Raw genomic sequence first — 19,810 nt, 5'->3', positions numbered from 1 at the left:
GAACGAAAGCATCTCTATACGCTTATCTAAAATTCTCACCAATAAATTACATAAGTACCACTATCCTATTTTATATTTTATTTATCTTTTACTTATCAATTCATAAAATCAGTTGAATCCGCCTTACTGATATTTACAAGGTGACCATAGCTTGCTTCATACCGACAATCTCTGTGGGATCGACCCTTACTCACGTAAGGTTTATTACTTGGACGACCCAGTGCACTTGCTGGTTAGTTCTACAAAGTTGTGAAACAAAATTAAGAATATGAACGTGCGTATGAAGTTTTTAGCGCCATTACCAAGGAAGTAAAGATCACGATTTCGCACACCAAGTTTTTGGCGCCGTTGCCGGGGATTGTTCGAGTTTGGACAACTGACGGTTCATCTTGTTGCTCAGATTAGGTAACTTTATTTTAATTTTAACCTTTTTGATTTTATTATTCTTATTTTCGAAAAAAATCAAAAAAATATTTTCTTCTTTTTCGTTTTTCCCTATTAATTCTTGAAATATACAAAAAAAATTTACAAAATCATAAAATCAAAAATATTTTTTGTGTTTCTTGTTTGAGTCTTGAGTCAAGTTTTAAGTTTGGTGTCAATTGCATCTTTTTAATTTTCTAAAAAATTATTTTCGAAAATTTCATGCATTGCATTCTTCATGATCTTCAAGTTGTTCTTGGCCAGTCTTCTTGTTTGATCTTCATATTTTCTTGTTTTGTGTCTTTTCTTGTTTTTCATATGCATTTTTGAATTCTTAGTGTCTAAAAATTAAAAATTTTTTAAGTTTGGTGTCTGGCATGTTTTCTTGTCTTGAAAATTTTTCAAAAATAAGTTCTTGGTGTTCATATTGATATTCAAAGTGTTCTTGGACATTCATAGTGTTCTTGCATGCATCACATGTTTTGATCCAAAATTTTGATGCATTGAGTTTTTTTGATGTTTTTCTCTTTCTTTATTAAAATTCAAAAATAAAAAATATTTTTCCCTTTTTCACTCATAAATTTTTGAAAATTTGAGTTGACTTTTTTAAAATTTTTTAAAATTTAGTTGTTTCTTATGAGTCAAATCAAATTTTCAATTTAAAAATCTTATCTTTTCAAAATCTTTTTCAAAAATCAAATCTTTTCATTTTTTTTATTTATTTTTGAAAAGTTTAAAAATATTTTTCAAAAATATTTTTCTTAATTTTATCTCATAATTTTCGAAAATATTATCAACAATTAATGTTTTGATTCAAAAATTTCAAGTTTGTTACTTTCTTGTTAAGAAAGATTCAAACTTTAAGTTCTAGAATCATATCTTATGATTACTTGTGAGTCGAGTCATTAATTTTGATTTTAAAATTCAAATCTTTTTCAAAACTAATTTTAATCATATCTTTCTATCATATCTTTTTAAATCTTGTCTTTTTCAAAAATTTGATTTTAAAATATCTTTTCTAACTTCTTATCTTCTTATCTTTTCAAAATTGATTTTCAAATCTTTTTCAACTAACTAATTGACTTTTTGTTTGTTTCTTATCTTTTTCAAAACCACCTAACTACTCTTCCCTCTCTAATTTTCGAAAATACCTCCCTCTTTTTCAAAAATTCTTTTTAATTAATTAATTGTTTTAAATTTTAATTTTAATTTTATTTCCCCTTTAATTTTCGAAAATCAGCAACTCCTTTTCAAAAATTATTTTCGAAAACTTCTCTCTCTCATCTTCTTCTATTTATTTAATTACTTACTAATACTTCTCTTCATCTCATATCTCTGCTCCTATCCTCACCCTTGTGTTTGGATTATCCATTCTTCTTCACTCTTATTCCTTTTCTTCTACTAACAATAAGGAACCTCTTTACTGTAACATAGAGGATTCCTCTTCTTTTCTTGTTCTCTTCTCTTTCATATGAGCAGGAACAAGAAAAAGGGCATTCTTGTTGAAGCTGATCCAGAACCTGAAAGGACTCTGAAGAGGAAACTAAGAGAAGCTAAATTACAACAATCCAGAGACAACCTTACTGAAATTTTCGAACAAGAAAAGGAGATGGCAGCCGAACCTAACAACAATAATGCAAGGAGGATGCTTGGTGACTTCACTGCACCTAATTCCAATTTACATGGAAGAAGCATCTCAATCCCTGCCATTGGAGCAAACAATTTTGAGCTTAAACCTCAATTAGTTTCTCTGATGCAACAGAACTGCAAGTTTCATAGACTTCCATCTGAAGATCCTTTTCAGTTCTTAACTGAGTTCTTGCAGATCTGTGATATTGTTAAGACCAATGGGGTTGACCCCGAGGTCTACAGGCTTATGCTTTTCCCGTTTGCTGTAAGAGACAAAGCTAGAGTATGGTTGGACTCTCAACCTAAAGATAGTCTGAACTCTTGGGATAAGCTGGTCACGACTTTCTTAGCCAAGTTCTTTCCTCCTCAAAAGCTTAGCAAACTTAGAGTGGATGTTCAAACCTTCAGACAGAAAGAAGGTGAATCCCTCTATGAAGCTTGGGAGAGATACAAGCAATTGACCAAAAAGTGTCCTTCTGACATGCTTTCAGAATGCACCATCCTGGATATATTCTATGATGGTCTGTCTGAATTAGCTAAGATGTCGTTGGATACTTCTGTAGGTGGATCTATTCACCTAAAGAAAACGCTTGCAGAAGCTCAAAAACTCATTGACATGGTTGCTAATAACCAGTTCATGTACACTTCTGAGAGGAATCCTGTGAGTAATAGAACGCCTCAGAAGAAGGGAGTTCTTGAAATTGATACTCTGAATGCCATACTGGCTCAGAATAAAATATTAACTCAGCAAGTCAATATGATTTCTCAGATTCTGAATGGAATGCAAGCTGCATCCAACAGTACTCAAAAGGCATCTTCTAAAGAAGAAGCTTATGATCCTGAGAACCCTGCAATAGCAGAGGTGAATTACATGGGTGAACCCTATGGAAACACCTATAATCCCTCATGGAGAAATCATCCAAATCTCTCATGGAAGGATCAACAAAAGCCTCAACAAGGCTTTAATAATGGTGGAAGAAACAGGTTTAGCAATAGCAAGCCTTTTCCATCACCCACTCAGCAAAAGACAGAGAGTTCTGAGCAGAATCCATCTAGCTTAGCAAATTTAGTCTCTGATCTATCTAAAGCCACTGTGAGTTTCATGAATGAAATAAGGTCTTCCATTAGAAATTTGGAAGCACAAGTGGGCCAGCTGAGTAAAGGAATCACTGAAACCCCTCCTAGTACTCTCCCAAGCAATACAAAAGAGAATCCAAAGAGAGAGTGCAAGGCCATTGATATAACAATCATGGCCGAACCTACAGGGGAGGAAGAGGACGTGAATCCCAGTGAGGAAGACCTCCTGGGACGTCCAGTGATCAACAAGGAGTTTCCCTTTGAGGAACCAAAGGAATCTGAGGCTCATCTGGAGACCATGGAGATTCCATTGAACCTCCTTGTGCCATTCATGAGCTCTGATGAGTATTCTTCTTCTGAAGAGAATGAGGATGTTACTGAAGAACAAGTTGCCAAGTACCTTGGTGCAATCATGAAGCTAAATTCCAAATTATTTGGTAATGAGACTTGGGAAGATGAACCTCTCTTGCTCATCAATGAACTGAGTGATTTAGATCAACTGACATTACCTCAGAAGAAACAAGATCCTAGAAAGTTCTTAATACCTTGTACCATAGGCACCATGACCTTTGAGAAGGCTCTATGTGACCTTGGGTCAGGGATAAATCTCATGCCACTCTCTGTAATGGAGAAACTAGGAATCCTTGAGGTACAGGCTGCCAATTTCTTATTAGAGATAGCAGACAAATCTATGAAAATGGCTTATGGACTAGTAGAGGATGTGTTAGTAAAGGTTAAAGGCCTTTACATCCCTGCTGATTTCATAATCCTAGACACTGGGAAGGATAAGGATGAATCCATCATCCTTGGAAGATCCTTCCTAGCCACAGCAAGAGCTGTGATTGATGTAGACAGAGGAGAATTGATCCTTCAACTGAATGAGGACAACCTTGTGTTTAAAACTCAAGAATCTCCTTCTGTAACCATGGAAAGGAAGCATGAAAAGCTTATCTCAGTACAGAGTCAACTAAAGCCCCCACAGTCAAACTCTAAGTTTGGTGTTGGGAGTCTATAAAATTGACCTGATCACCTGTGTGGCTCCATGAGAGCCCACTGTCAAGCTATTGACATTAAAGAAGCGCTTGTTGGGAGGCAACCCAATTTTTATTTATCTAATTTTATTTTTATTTTTATTGTTCTTTCATGTTTTATTAGGTTCATGATCATGTGGAGTCATAAAATAAATACAAAAATTAAAAATAGAATAAAAAACAGCAGAAGAAAAATCACACCCTGGAGGAAGGACTTACTGGCGTTTAAACGCCAGTAAGGAGCATCTGGCTGGCGTTCAACGCCAGAAACATGCTGCATCTGGGCATTGAACGCCCAGAACAAGCATCAATTCAACGTTTAAACGCCAGAATTGCATGCAAAGGCATTTTACATGCCTAATTGGTGCAGGGATGCAAATCCTTGACACCTTAGGATCTATGGACCCCACAGGATCCCCACCTACCTCCACTCATATTCTTCCCTCTTCTCAACACTCACCATTCCCAATAAACACCCTTCCCCAAAACCCTTCACCTCAATCTCTCTTCCCTATTACCTCTTCACCACTCACATCCATTACTCCCCTAAAACCATCATACAACCCACCTACACCCACCCACTCAAATTCAAACCATCAACACACCTCCATCTCTCCTTCTTCTCATCCTTTCCTTCTTCTTTTTCTCGAGGACGAGCAAACACTTTAAGTTTGGTGTGGAAAAAGTATTGCTTTTTTTTTTTTGCATAACCACTAATGCCTCAAGGGATGTACTTTCCTCCACAGAATTTTTGGGAGCAAATCAACACCTCCTTAGGAGAACTAAGTTCCAACATGGGACAACTAAGGGTGGAACATCAAGAGCACTCCATCATCCTCCATGAAATTAGAGAGGATCAAAGAGCAATGAAGGAGGAGCAACAAAGACAAGGAAGAGACATAGAAGAGCTCAAGGACATCATTGGTTCCTCAAGGAGAAAACGCCACTATCACTAAGGTGGACTCATTCCTTGTTCTTAAATTTTCTATTTTTCATTTTTTTATGTTAAATGTTTCTTTATGTTTGTGTCTTATTACATCATCATTAGTATCTAAGTGTCTATGCCTTAAAGTAGTGAATATGAATCCATCACCTTTCTTAAATGAAAAATGTTTTAATTACAAAAGAACAAGAAGTACATGGTTTTGAATTCATCCTTGAAACTAGTTTAATTATTTTGATGTGGTGACAATACTTTTTGTTTTCTGAATGAATGCTTGAACAGTGCATATGTCTTTTGAAGTTGTTGTTTATGAATGTTAAATATGTTGGCCCTTGAAGAATAAGGAAAAAGGAGACATGTTATTTGATAATTTGAAAAATCATAAAAATGATTCTTGAAGCAAGAAAAAGCAGTGAATACAAAAGCTTGCAAAAAAAAAATGTGAAAAAATGGCGGAAAAAAAAGAGAAAGAAAAGAAAAAGCAAGCAGAAAAAGCCAAAAGCTCTTAAAACCAAAAGGCAAGAGCAAAAAGCCAATAGCCCTTAAAACCAAAAGGCAAGGGTAATAAAAAGGATCCAAGGCTTTGAGCATCAGTGGATAGGAGGGCCTAAAGGAATAAAATCCTGGCCTAAGCGGCTAAACCAAGCTGTCCCTAACCATGTGCTTGTAGCGTGAAGGTGTCAAGTGAAAACTTGAGACTGAGCGGTTAAAGTCAAGGTCCAAAACAAAAAGAAGAGTGTGCTTAAGAACCCTGGACACCTCTAATTGGGGACTTTAGCAAAGCTGAGTCACAATCTGAAAAAGTTCACCCAGTTATGTGTCTGTGGCATTTATGTATCTGGTGGTAATACTAGAAAACAAAGTGCTTAGGGCCACGGCCAAGACTCATAAAGTAGCTGTGTTCAAGAATCAACATACTAAACTAGGAGAATCAATAACACTATCTGAACTCTGAGTTCCTATAGATGCCAATCATTCTGAACTTCAATGGATAAAGTGAGATGCCAAAACTATTCAAGAAGCAAAAAGCTACAAGTCCCGCTCATCTGATTGGAGCTATGTTTCATTGATATTTTGGAATTTATAGTATATTCTCTTCTTTTTATCCTATTTTATTTTCAGTTGCTTGGGGACAAACAACAATTTAAGTTTGGTGTTGTGATGAGCGGATAATTTATACGCTTTTTGGCATTGTTTTTACATAGTTTTCAGTATGATTTAGTTAGTTTTTAGTATATTTTTATTAGTTTTTAATTAAAATTCACATTTCTGGACTTTACTATGAGTTTGTGTGTTTTTCTGTGATTTCAGGTATTTTCTGGCTGAAATTGAGAGACCTGAGCAAAAATCAGATTCAGAGGTTGAAGAAGGATTGCAGATACTGTTGGATTCTGACCTCCCTGCACTCAAAGTAAACTTTCTGGAGCTACAAAACTCCAAATGACGTTCTTCCAATTGCGTTGGAAAGTAGACATCCAGGGCTTTCCAGAAATATATAATAGTCCATACTTTACCCGCGTTTAGATGACGCAAACTGGCGTTGAACGCCAGTTCTATGTTGCAGTCTAGCGTTCAGTGCCAGAAACTAGTTGCAAAGTGGAGTTCAACGCCAGAAACATGTCACAAACTGGTGTTCAACTCCAAGAATGACCTCTCCACGTGTAAACTTCTATCTCAGCCCAAGCACACACCAAGTGGGCCCCGAAAGTGGATTTCTGCATCATTTACTCATTTCTGTAAACCCTAGTAACTAGTTTAGTATAAATAGGACTTTTTACTATTGTATTTACATCTTTAGTTTCATCTTTAGATCATGTTTGGGGGCTGGCCATTCGGCCATGCCTGAACCTCATCACTTATGTATTTTCAACGGTAGAGTTTCTACACACCATAGATTAAGGTGTGGAGCTCTGCTATTCCTCACGAATTAATACAAAGTACTACTGTTTTTCTATTCAATTCAACTTATTCCGCTTCTAAGATATTCATTCGCACTTCAACATGAATGTGATGATCGTGACACTCATCATCATTCCCTATGAACGTGTGCCTGACAACCACTTTCGTTCTACCTTTGATTGAATGAGTATCTCTTGGATTTCTTAATCAGAATCTTCATGGTATAAGTTAGAACCCATGGATGTTCTTTCTTGAGATCCGGAAAGTCTAAACCTTGTCTGTGGTATTCCGAGTAGGATCCGAAAAGGGATGGCTGTGACGAGCTTCAAACTCGCGAGTTCTGGGCGTAGTGACAGACACAAAAGGATGGTGAATCCTATTCCAGTATGATCAAGAACCTCCAGATGATTAGCCATGCAGTGACAGCGCATCGGACCATTTTCACAGAGAGGACGGGATGTAGCCACTGACAACGGTGATGCCCAATATACAGCTTGCCATGATAAGGAGTAGGATTGATTGGATGAAGACAGCAGGAAAGCAAAGGTTCAAAGGAACGAAAGCATCTCTATACGCTTATCTGAAATTCTCACCAATGAATTACATAAGTACCACTATCCTATTTTATATTTTATTTATCTTTTACTTATCAATTTATAAAATCAGTTGAATCCGCCTAACTGAGATTTACAAGGTGACCATAGCTTGCTTCATAACGACAATCTCCATGAGATCGACCCTTACTCACGTAAGGTTTATTACTTGGTTGAACCAGTGCACTTGCTGGTTAGTTGTACAAAGTTGTGAAACAAAATTAAGAATATGAACGTGCGTATGAAGTTTTTAGCGCCGTTACCAAGGAAGTAAAGATCACAATTTCGCACACCAATATGCGTATGGACGCGCACGCGCACAGCGTGCTTACGCGTCCTTGACTCTCTTTTTTTTTCAAAAATACTATAAACAGCTAAAAATCTCCCTAACACTACCTACAACTCACGATCAACTAAAATGCAAAATTAACAAAAAATTTCAAGTGCAAACAAACATAACTTGCACTTTAAGCAACTAACAACCAAGATATTAAGACAAAACTACATGAAGAGGAAAAACTACTTACAATGGTAACTCAAATCACTTATTAATCAAATCTACAAGAGAATGAAAAGAGTTTACTATGGTGGGGTGTCTCCCACCTAGCACTTTTGTTTATTGTCCCTAAGTTGGACTTATGGGGAGCTTCTCATCAAGGTGGCTTGTGCTTGAATTCATCTTGGAACTCCCACCAATGCTTGGTTCTCCATTGTGCCTCCAAGATTTCTTATTTGTTGCACCAAGTGTTGATGGAGTTCTTCACAAGCTTGGGGCTCCCAAAGTTGATCCTCGTCTTGTGATCCGGGATTCCACACTTTATTTTCACACCCGTCTTGAAGTTGATCATCATTATTAGTCCATTTGGGTGGTGAGTAAGGTGAATTCTCTATGAAGTGCCCAACAATCCTTATAGACCCATCTATTTGAGCACTACTCCAACCTTTATATCTCATGTTTGATGCATGAACCATAATGAGCCTTGATTTGCAACGCCAACCATAAAACCTTTTTCGTTTACGCTTCATCCTACAAAACTCTCTAAGTTGGCCATCCGTTTCAAGCAAACCATATTCAAGTGGGGTAATAAAGCTAATAGAAATAAATTTCACCCACTCAAATGAAAGAGTAGATGGTAACCTAGGCAAAGACAACTCCAAGGGTCTTGATAAAGTGTATTCAATTCCTATCCTCTTTTTTCTAAGGATTTCCACCTCTTCACAAGACTTCTCAATTATAATCCTTTGTTCAACAATTTTATCTAAACATTTTCTCCTACTCAAGTCATAAATGGGAGGATGAGAAAAATTTACCTCCACATTGCTTTGCATCTTGTTAGGAGAAGGTTCTTCATGCTCAAAGGATTCTTCACCACTAAGGTTTGATGCTTGATCTTCATCACCAAGGGAACTCAATTCTTGCTCTATCCCATCCAAGTCTTCATAAGGGATATGCCTTGGAGGTTGTGCTCATTCCTCCTTAGCCTCAAATTCAATCTTCTTGGAGGGGTTTTCTTCAATTCTAGATTCCCATGGAGGCTCCGCATCTCCTAAGTCGTCAACCAATTCTTCCCTTTCTTCAACAATCATAGCTTCCTCCAATTGTTCCAATACAAAGCAACTTTCTTTATTCTCCACCAATCTCTCCTTCATGTTATGCTCTTCATTTATTTCTCCACATGTAGCCATGGGAGTCCCTTGAGTGTTTAAGCATTGGGATGCTAACCAGTTTACCACCTCATCCAAGGCGACCGTGAATTGTTCCACATCCCTTTTTATCTCCCCTTGTCCTTGAATAAGAATATCAAGGATGTCATCCATTGGAGGTTGGGGTGGATGGAAGGGTTCATTAATTTACGGAAAGGGTTCATAGTAGGAAGGTGGTTCTTCTTGGTAGAGTTGTGGTGGTTCAATATTTTTCACTCTTTCCACTTGTTGCACAACACGCTCCATGGTTGCTTGAAGTTGATCCAGTGTTTCCTTGAGATGATCCCTTGACTCTTGTTCCCTCTTGGATAATATGATTAGGATCACATGGCTATTGGATCAATGGACATGAGTATTCCTCTATGGAAGGTTGTGGTGGAAAGTAGAATTCATCTTGTGGTTGAAAATTTGCTGGCATTGGAGGTGGTTCATCTTGGTAGTAATATGAAGGGGGTGGCTCTTGAAGGTATTGGTGTTGGGATGGTGGTGGCTCTATGTGTGGTTCATATGGCTCATATGGTTGTTGGTAGGATGGATATGGATTAAGGTCATATGGAGGTGCTTGGTGAAAATAGGCTTGTGAGTATGGTAGGTGGCTATGTTGAGGGTATGGCTCATAGGTGTATGGTGGTGGTTCTTGGAAGTCACAAGGGGACTCACCATAACCATTGGATTGGTATGCATCATAGAATGGATCTTCTTCATATTGCATAGGTGGAGGTTGTTGCCATGAAGATTGATCATATGCATATGGCTCCTCCCACCTTTGATTATCCCATCCTTGATACACATCTTCATTGTAGCTCCCATTTCCTACAACATAGTTGTAATCACACTCATAGCCAAAGTGAGAATTCATAATGAAAAGAGAAAATAAGAGACAAAAGCTAATAAGAAATAATGAAACAAAGTCCTAAAACTAGCAAAAACTAACAAGCATTCCAAAAATCAAGCTATTCACAATATTCACATATATACAATAACTAATAACATAACACCATTGCAATTCTCCGGCAACGACGCCATTTTGATGAGAGAACTTTTGTGTGGTTTAGAATTCACAATTGAAAGCTCGTTGTAATATAGTTCCTAAACCAAGCAATAGTCCTTTCATACAAAAATTGTGTTTGTCACTAGTACAAACCCCTAAATTTATAAACTGAAGTATTGAACCTCGGGTCGTTCTCCCTAGGAATTGCAATAAAGTGCCTTGTTATTGGTTATGGAGCTATGTTTGGGGTTTTTGATATATTTGACATGAAAGGTAAATGGCAATGAAATTCAAAATAACAAAAAGGCCTTGGCAAGGATTGGTGGTCAAGGATCTCTATCTTAATCACTAACCACAATATGAAAATTGGCAAGGATCAACCCCACTAAGTCATTCTCTAACTAATAAAAGAAAGTCAAGTGAGTTATGTCAATCCAAGACCATAAGTCCTAGTTCTCCACCAAATCAATTAGTGAGATCTAGAGTTAATGGCTCCCAATCGTCAATCACTTGGACATTAGTAACTCAAGAGTTCCTAAGTTACCTTCCCAAGCCAAGAGCACTAAAATATACTCTAAAATCCAACCAAGTATTTTATCAAACACTTGGAAGGAATAAAAGGAAAGCATAGTAAAAAGTGCAAGGAAAGTAAATCTACACTACTCAATTGCAAGGAATTAAACAACAACAAATTAAATCAACAATAAAGGAACATGAATCATAAATTGCATTGAAAGAAAAATGGAAGAACAAAAGTGCATCAACATAAAAGTAGAGAATTACAAGAATTAAATGCTAAACTAGAGAGAAGAAAGGTAGAAGAAGAAGAATTGCAATAGAAAAAGTAAATCAAAGCATGAAATTAATCTAGATCTAAGAATTCCTAATCTAGATCTAACCTAATTCTAATCCTAGAGAGAAGTGAGAGCGTCTCTCTCTAAAACTAACCTAAACTAAACTAATGTGTGAAAGTATGTAAAATATGTTGATTCCTCTTCAATCCCTGGCTTAAATAGCATCATAAATGAGTTGGATTGGGTCCACAAGGCTTTAGAATTCGCTCGCCACGTATTGCTTTAAGTGGATCATATGGCAGCAACGACGCGTGCACGTACAGTGCGCGTACGCGTCACCATATGTGTAGCAACTATGGCAAATCTTATATTGTTTCGAAGCCCCGGATGTTAGCTTTCCAACGCAATTGGAACCGCATCATTTAAGTGTGAAGAGGTCGGCTTGACAGCTTTTGCGATTCCTTCATTTCCTCATGAGTTCTCCATTTTTACATGCTTTTCCTTCATTCCCTTGATTCAATCTTTGCCTCCTAAATCTAAAATCACTTAACAAACATATCAAGGCATCTAATGGAATCAATGTGAATTAAATTTAGCTATTCTAAGTCCTAAAAAGCATGTTTTCACTCTTGAGCACAATTAAATGAGAGGTTATAAAACCATGCTATTTCATTGAATAAATGTGGGTAAAAGGTGATAAAATCCCTTAAATGAGGCATAAGATAAACCTTACAAATGGGGTTTATCACGGACGCGTGGGTCACGCTATCGCATGGTGTGTGATTTTTGTCAAGTGACGCAGACGCTTGTGTCACGCAGTCGCGTGACTTAATTTGTGCAAATGGCGCGAGGGCAGCCATGCGTTCGCGTGACTCTCTGTTTAAATCTCATTTTGCCAAAATTTAGGGTGACACGGTCGCGTGAGTGACGCGATCTCGTGATTGGCCATATTTTGAAAACGACGTGGCCGCGTGGGGCACGCGGTCGCGTGGGGCACGCGGTCGCGTGGGGCACGATGTCGCGTGGTAGGGCTTGTGCGTCTAGCATGGTTCCAGCCCCACTCCATCATAACTTACTGCCATACACCCATTTACGTCGATTTCACAGGGCCACGCGTTTGCATGGGTGACACGGACGCGTGAGGAGGCTATTTCGCAAACGACGCGAGCGCGTCAGCGACGCGGTCGCATGGGCATGTTTGTGCCTAAGGCACACCTCCAGCCACACTTTTGTGTGACTTTCTATTCAATTCTCTTTTCTTCCTAATGCAACTATGACGCGGACGCGTCAGCGACGCTTATGCATCACGTGCGTTTTTTTTATGCAGAATGCAAAATGCAGAGATGAATATGCAGAAATTATGAATGAATACTAATAAAAATAAAATAAAATAAAACTAAGAACAAAAGCGAAAGAATATACCATGGTGTGTTGTCTCCCACCTAGCACTTTTAGTTATAGTCCTTAAGTTGGATATTTGGTGAGCTCCCTGTTATGGTGGCTTGTGCTTGAACTTATCCAGGAATCTCCACCAATGTTTGTAATTCCAATGACCTTCGGGATCCCAAACTAGGCGCAGAAAGCCTTCAAGCAGGTTAAAGCAAGTGACAAGGCCCCAAGAGTGTTGATTGCTAGATTGAATTCTGGTGTCCTAGACCTTGCCTTTGCACCCATCTTCTTGTTGATCATCATGATTCCATCCGGGTGGCACGCAATTGAAATTCTCACTGAGACATCCAAACAGCTTCCTAGACCCATTCAATTGAGAATTGTACCAACCTTTGTACTTCAATTTGGAGCATGCAACCATATTGAACCTTGCGTGACAATTCCTACCACTAACCATCTCCCGCTTGCTCTTATAGCCAAAAAGAGCTCTAAGCTGACCATCTGTCTCAAGTAACCGATATTCAAGCGGGAAGGTAAAGGTTAAGGATAAGTATTTTACCCACTTGAATGTTGTATTGGATGGTAATGGCTTTGGGGGAGAGGTCTCCAACAACTTTGGCAAGGTGATTTCAAGCTCCACTCTCTTGTGCTCTTCTTTGACAACTTCCACCTCTTTGCAAGCTTCTTCAATTTCAACCTCTTCCTCTTGGTAGCTTTCTTCCAATTCAATATCTTCTTCATTACTCACCAAGGGCATGGGAGGTTGTGTTTCTTCTTCTTTAATCTCCATCTCTTGATCAACCTCTTCAAAGTCTTTAGCCATGATATGCCTTGGAGGTTGTACACCCTCTTCAACATCAAATGCAAACATCTTGGAAGGAGGTTCTATGACTGGACTTTCCCATGGAGGTTCTGTATCTCCCAAGTCTTCAACCATTTCTTCCTCTTCAATAATTACTGCTTTGTCCAGTTGTTTTAGTAGAAAATCGTACTCAGCCTTGATGATTTTCTTTCCATGATAACTCCTTTCAATTATTCCTTCATCTTCAAGAGTCTCTTCTATCTTCACATTTTGGGCCTCCTCTTGCTCTATGACAAAATCAGACTCCTCCTTGATGTCTTTCTTCACTAATTCTTCAACCACTCCTTCGACTTTAAGGGTCTCTACTACCTTCATCTGTAGGGCCTCCTCTAGCTTCTTATGAAGTATGGATTCGTGAAGATTATTCCTTCTTTCTTGTTTCATATCAATAGCATAACTGGGATCATCTTGCTCTTGGATTGATGGATGTGGATGCTCTTCCATGGAGGGTGGTGATAGGATGGGAAGATTATTATGTGGTTGAAAAGGAGGCGCACTGAAGCTTGAGGGTTGAATATTGGAGGTAGAGGGTTGGTCCATGCGGGATATAAGATTTTGGAGTGTAAATGTGAGACCAATGATATTAGAGATGAGTGTGTTGTTATCCAATGGAGATGGTGAATATTGAGGTGGTGGTTCTGGGTGTGGTTCATATGGTGGTTGGTGTGGTTGATGTGGGTTAGGGTCACGTGGGGGTGTTTGGTGGTAAGGGGCTTGTGAGTTTGGTGTTTCAAATGTATGTTGTGGAGGTGGTTCATAAGCATAGGGTGGGGCTTGTTGGTAACTACAAGGGGGTCCACCATATCTGATGTCTGGACATGCATTGTAGGATGGTCGTTGTCCATGGTATCTTGGAAGGTGTTGTTGCCGAAAGGGTTGTTCAAATCCTCGTGGCTCCTTCCAACTTTGATTGTTCCGACCTTGATGCATGTTCCTGTTATAGCTTCCATTCCTTCCAACAACATTAGAACTAAACTCAAAGCGAGAGGGGTGAGAACTCATAGTAGTTAATAAAAATTAAAAACAAAAACAAATAAACAAGCAAAGGAAAATAAAATAAAATAAAATAAATAAGAGAAAAAGTTTGAAAAAGATTTGATTTTTTTAAGATTAGTAAAGATAAGATAAGTTAGATAAGAGAAGATAAGTTTTTAAATTAAAAGGTTTTGAAATTTAAATTTTTGAATTTGAAAATCAAATTTTGAATTTTAAGTTTTGAAATTTGAATTTTAAAGTTAGAAATTTGAAATTTGAAATTTGAATTTTAAATTTTGAAAATTAAATTTTGAAATTTGAAATTTGAAATTTTGAAATTTGAATTTTAAATTTTGAAATTTGAATTTTTGAAAACGTCAATAATATAAGATAAAGATTTGAAAAAGATTTAAATTTTGAAAAAGTTTGATTTTTAAAATTTTAAATTTAAAATTTGAATTTTGAATTTTGAATTTTGTAATTTAAATATTGAAATTTGAAATTTGATTTTTAAAATAAGATAAGATAAGATTTTGAAAAAGATATGATTTTTGAAAAAGATTTGAATTTTGAAATTTAAAACTAAGATAAGATAAGATAAAAAATTTTAAAATAAAATCTGAATTTTTTTTTTGTTTTTTTGAAAAAATCAATTTAAAGGTAAATATTTACAATAACCAATAATAAGGCACACATTTGCAATTCCCCGGCAACGACGCCATTTTGAAGAACGAAATTCTCGCGCGATCTAGAATTTTCACAAAAATATAATCGCGTTGTAAGTATAGCTTCTAGACCGACAAGAATTCCTTTTGTACAAAAGTTTGGTTGTCACAAGTAACAAAACCCAATAAATTTATAACCGAAGTATTTAAACCTCGGGTCGTCTTCTCAAGGAATTTACGGGAGGTATGATTTATTATTGGTTATGTAAAAAGATATGTTTTTGGGTTTTTTAATGTATAAGATAAAAAGTAAGAATAGTAAATGGCAAGAAAGTAAACTGTAGGAATTAATTTAAATAAATAATAAAACTCTTGGCAAGGTATGAGAACTGAACGTTCTATCCTAGTTATCCTTATAAATTGTGAGGAGAATTGGATTTTGATCCCACTTGTTAACCTCTAACTATGAAGGTAAGTTAAGTGGATAAATCAATTTGATTCCTCAGGTCCTAGTCAATTCCTAAGAAAAGACTAGAGTTATTGGAATTCAAATCAATCAGCAAAGAATTCCAATTTTCAATCAACAAGGAGTTTGATAACTCAAGTGTTACCAATTACTTAACCAAGGCCAAAAGGAGAAAATAAATCTACTCGAATAAAAATGCATTCAGATGGGAAGCAGTAGTGACATAAATAAAAGAAAGAAATCTTAAATCTGAAATACCTCAAATTTCATTTAAACATAAATTCAAGTCCTAACATGGAAAGGTTCATAAGCCAGATTGAAAAGATAAATAACAATTAAAGTAATAGAATAAATAAAACTAGAAAGTAATTTAAAGGAACATTGAACCTGGAAATTGAGAGAAGTAATGATCATAAAATAAAAGGAATCCTAATCCTAAAACCTAAGAGAGAGGAGAGAACCTCTCTCTCTAAAAACTACATCTAAAACCTAAAATTGTGTATTTTAAAGTATATTTCATGAATGAATGGATTCTCCCACTTTATAGCCTCTAATCTGTGTTTTCTGGACCGAAAACTGGGCCAGAAACAACCCAGAATTCGCTGGTTGCGAATTCAAACACGCTGATTTTCGCAGATGTGAAGTGTCCGCGTGATGCACGCGTTTGCGTCACTTATCGTCAGGGCAACTATGGCATATTATATATCATTTCGAAGCCCCAGATGTTAAATTTCCAAAAGAACTGGAACCGCGTCATTTGGACCTCTGTATCTTAAGTTATGATCGTTTGAGTGTAAAGAGGTCAGGCTGGACAGCTTAGCAATTTCTTCAACTTCTTGTATTCCTTCCATTTTTGCATGCTTCCTTTCCATCCTCTGAGCCATTCCTGCCCTGTAATCTCTGAAATCACTTAACACACATATCATGGTATCGAATGGTAATAAGAGAGGATTAAAATTAGCAATTTAAAGGTCCAGGAAACATGTTTTCAATCATAGCACAAAATCAGGAAGGAAAATGTAAAACCATGCAAATAGTATGAATAAGTGGGTAAAGAGTTGATAAAAACCACTCAATTGAGTATAAGATAAACCATAAAATAGTGGTTTATCAGTCTTGTAATGTGGCTCCTTCCCAACTCCACCCGAACTCTTGGGGCTTTATAAAAATCTTTCAATTGTTATGTCAAGAAATGGATATCTGATGAGCGGATAATTTATACGCTTTTTGGCATTGTTTTTAGTATATTTTTAGTATATTTTAGTTAGTTTTTATTATGTTTTTATTAGTTTTAAATAAAAATCACTCTTCTGGACTTTATTATGAGTTTGTGTGTTTTTATGTGATTTCAGGTATTTTCTAGCTGAAATTGAGGGACCTGAACAAAAATCTGATTCAGAGGCTGAAAAAGGACTGCAGATGCTGTTGGATTCTGACCTCCCTGCACTCGAAGTGAATTTTCTGGAGCTACATAAGCTCAATTGGCACGCTCTTAAATGCGTTGGAAAGTAGACATCCTGGGCTTTCCAGAAATATATAATAGTCCATACTTTGCCCAAGATTTGATGGCCCAAATAGGCGTTCCAAGTCAGCTCAAGAATTCTAGCGTTTAATGCCAGAACTGGCACAAAAGCTGGAGTTAAACGCCCAAACTGGCACAAGAGCTGGCGTTTAACTCCAAGAAAAGTCTCTACACATGGAAGCTTTAATGCTCAGCCCAAGCACACACCAAGTGGGCCCGAAAAAAGATTTCTGCATTAATTACTCATCTCTGTAACCCTAGGCTACTAGTTTTCTATAAATAGGACCTTTTGCTATTGTATTTTCATCTTTGATAAGTCTTATGCTATCTTAGACACGTTTGGAGGCTAGCCATTCGGCCATGCCTAGACCCTGTTCTTATGTATTTTCAACGGTGGAGTTTCTACACACCATAGATTAAGGTGTGGAGCTCTGCTGTTCTTCATGAATTAATACAAGTACTATTGTTTTTCTATTCAACTCAAGTTTATTTGTTCTCCAAGATATTCATTCGCACCCAAGAACATGATGAATGTGATGATTATGTGACACTCATCACCATTCTAACCTATGAACGCATGACTGACAACCACTTCCGTTCTACATGCAAACAAGCTTGAATGTGTATCTCTTGGGTTTCTAATCTAAGATTGGAACCTTCATGGTATAGGCTAGAATTATTGGCGGCCATTCCTGAGATCTGGAATGTCTAAACCTTGTCTGTGGTATTCTGAGTAGGATCTGGGAAGGGATGACTGTGACGAGCTTCAAACTCGCGATTGTTGGGCGTGTGACAGATGCAAAAGGATCAATGGATCCTATTCCAGCATGATCGAGAACCGACAGATGATTAGCCGTGCGGTGACAGCGCATTTGGAACATTTTCACTGAGAGGACGGGAAGTAGCCATTGACAACGGTGATGCCCAACATAAAGCTTGCCATGGAAAGGAGTATGAATGATTGGAAGAAGGCAATAGGAAAGCAGAGGTTCAGGAGGAACAAAGCATCTTCATACGCTTATCTGAAATTCCAACCAAAGAATTACATAAGTATCTCTATCTTTATTTTATGATTTTATTTATCTTTTAATTATCAATTCTTCATCACCATCTGAATTCGCCTGACTGAGATTTACAAGGTGACCATAGCTTGCTTCAAGCCGACAGTCTCCGTGGGATCGACTCTTACTCACGTAAGGTATTACTTGGACGACCCAGTGCACTTGCTGGTTAGTTGTGCGGAATTGTGACAAAGTGTGATTCACGTTTGAGAGCTCCAAGTCCTTTGGCGCCATTGTTGATGATCACAATTTTGTGCACCAATATCCGACCTACCCAAACTATTTTTCTTTATCTTTTCGTGTTGATGAAGCCTAGGGCAGCTAAGAAAAAAGCCTCCTGGGTTTCTTTCCGATTCGCTCAAGGAAAAAAGGTTTTCTCTATGTATGACGAGTCCTTTAGGGACTTCAAAAATTACTATTTCAAGGATTGAGCTGTTGAGGGAGCTCGGCCCTTCTTTTTGGATGAAAATGATGAGCCTACCTTCCCTTTATGCTGGCAGAAGAATGTAATAGTAGCTAGGTATTCCTGGGAGAGTCTTGATGAGGTCGAGCAGGCCTTTGTGAATGTGTTGGAGGAAATTTGGAGAGAGCCTCCTCATCTTGACACAAAAAAGTTTTTAGGAGACCATTCTCTTCTTCGGACTGAATTGGGTAGTTGTCGACTTTATTTGTAGCTTTTCCTGAATTGGCAAAAAAGCATAAGGAAAGTTACACCCGCACTTATGCCGAGGTGTTGGTACTCTGCTTGTCCGACCTCTTTTTGATTAGATCTTTTATCTGTCTTCTGGTTGGGTGAGATGACCCTTGGGACTAACTTGCTCGACAATTTTTTAGTGTTCTGGCAGAACCTTTTTAGTTAGTCTTTGAACGATTTCGACAGCCTTGTTGTTGTGTTGTGGCTTTTTGGGCAGGGCTGCGCTTCTTTTAGCGCATGCTTTGGATGGTCGACTTTGTTGGTTTGAGATACCATTTTCATTGGTCGAATTCTCTTGTTGAACCCTTTTAAGTTATTTTCAGTAATCCATTTTTACTCAGACCTTGCCAGGCCTCTTTCTATGGATTTACTTTTTATAACTTTTTGTGTTGATGGGTTTGGTTCGACTTCTTCTTGTCGAATCCTCTTAAGTTATTTTTAGTAATCCATTTTTAGTAAGACCTCGTCAGACTACTTTTTATGGATTACATTTTATAACTTTTTGCGTTGGTTCGCTTGGTCTGACTTCTTCTTTTGTCGGTCCTTCTTATGTTATTTTTAGTAACCCATTTTTAGTAAGACCTCGTCAGGCCACTTTTTATTGATTGCTTTTTATAACTTCCTGCATTAATCTATTTTTGTTGCTTTCACCTTGCCAATTTCCTTGTAATCGGGCGATGAGTTTGGTTCTCATCTTACCTGAATAAAGCTTTTCATATAAGTGCTTACCTTTCTCAATTGGGCAATTTTGTAGATCTTGGCTTGGTGCCTCATTAAAAAACCTTTTCAGGAAAAGGAGTGCACCTAGACCTAAGATTTTTTATCACTTTCTAACTATAGTACCTTCTCAGGTTACATGCATGCCATGACCTTGGTAGCTCTCGCCCTTCCAGGTCAGACACCTTGTAGTAACCTTTTCCTAGTACCTCTACAACTCGGTAAGGTTCTTTCGAGTTAGCTGCTAGCTTCTCTTCTCCTGATCGACCTGCTCTGATGTCGTTTTGGATTAAGATGAGATTATTGTTGGTGAAGCTTCGTTGGACTACTCTCTGATTATACCTTGAGGCCATTCGACGCTTTAGCGCTTCCTCT

The 19,810-nt window shown here is 37.5% G+C and overlaps 1 non-coding gene across 1 annotated transcript; it reads right to left on the bottom strand.

Annotated features, from left to right (window-relative positions):
- Positions 1–2,431: 2,431 nt before the first annotated feature.
- On the bottom strand, positions 2,432–2,539 carry LOC148563982 (small nucleolar RNA R71). The gene has a single exon (XR_015885567.1). It is a non-coding gene; the product is annotated as a small nucleolar RNA R71 (small nucleolar RNA).
- Positions 2,540–19,810: the final 17,271 nt, after the last annotated feature.

The sequence above is a fragment of the Arachis ipaensis genome, chromosome B5, assembly GCF_059453495.1.
Source record: "Arachis ipaensis isolate K30076 ecotype BB chromosome B5, ASM5945349v1, whole genome shotgun sequence".
Lineage (NCBI taxonomy): Eukaryota > Viridiplantae > Streptophyta > Magnoliopsida > Fabales > Fabaceae > Arachis > Arachis ipaensis.
Note: the sequence above shows the minus strand (reverse complement) of the source record. Positions and strands in the feature narration are given on the sequence as shown.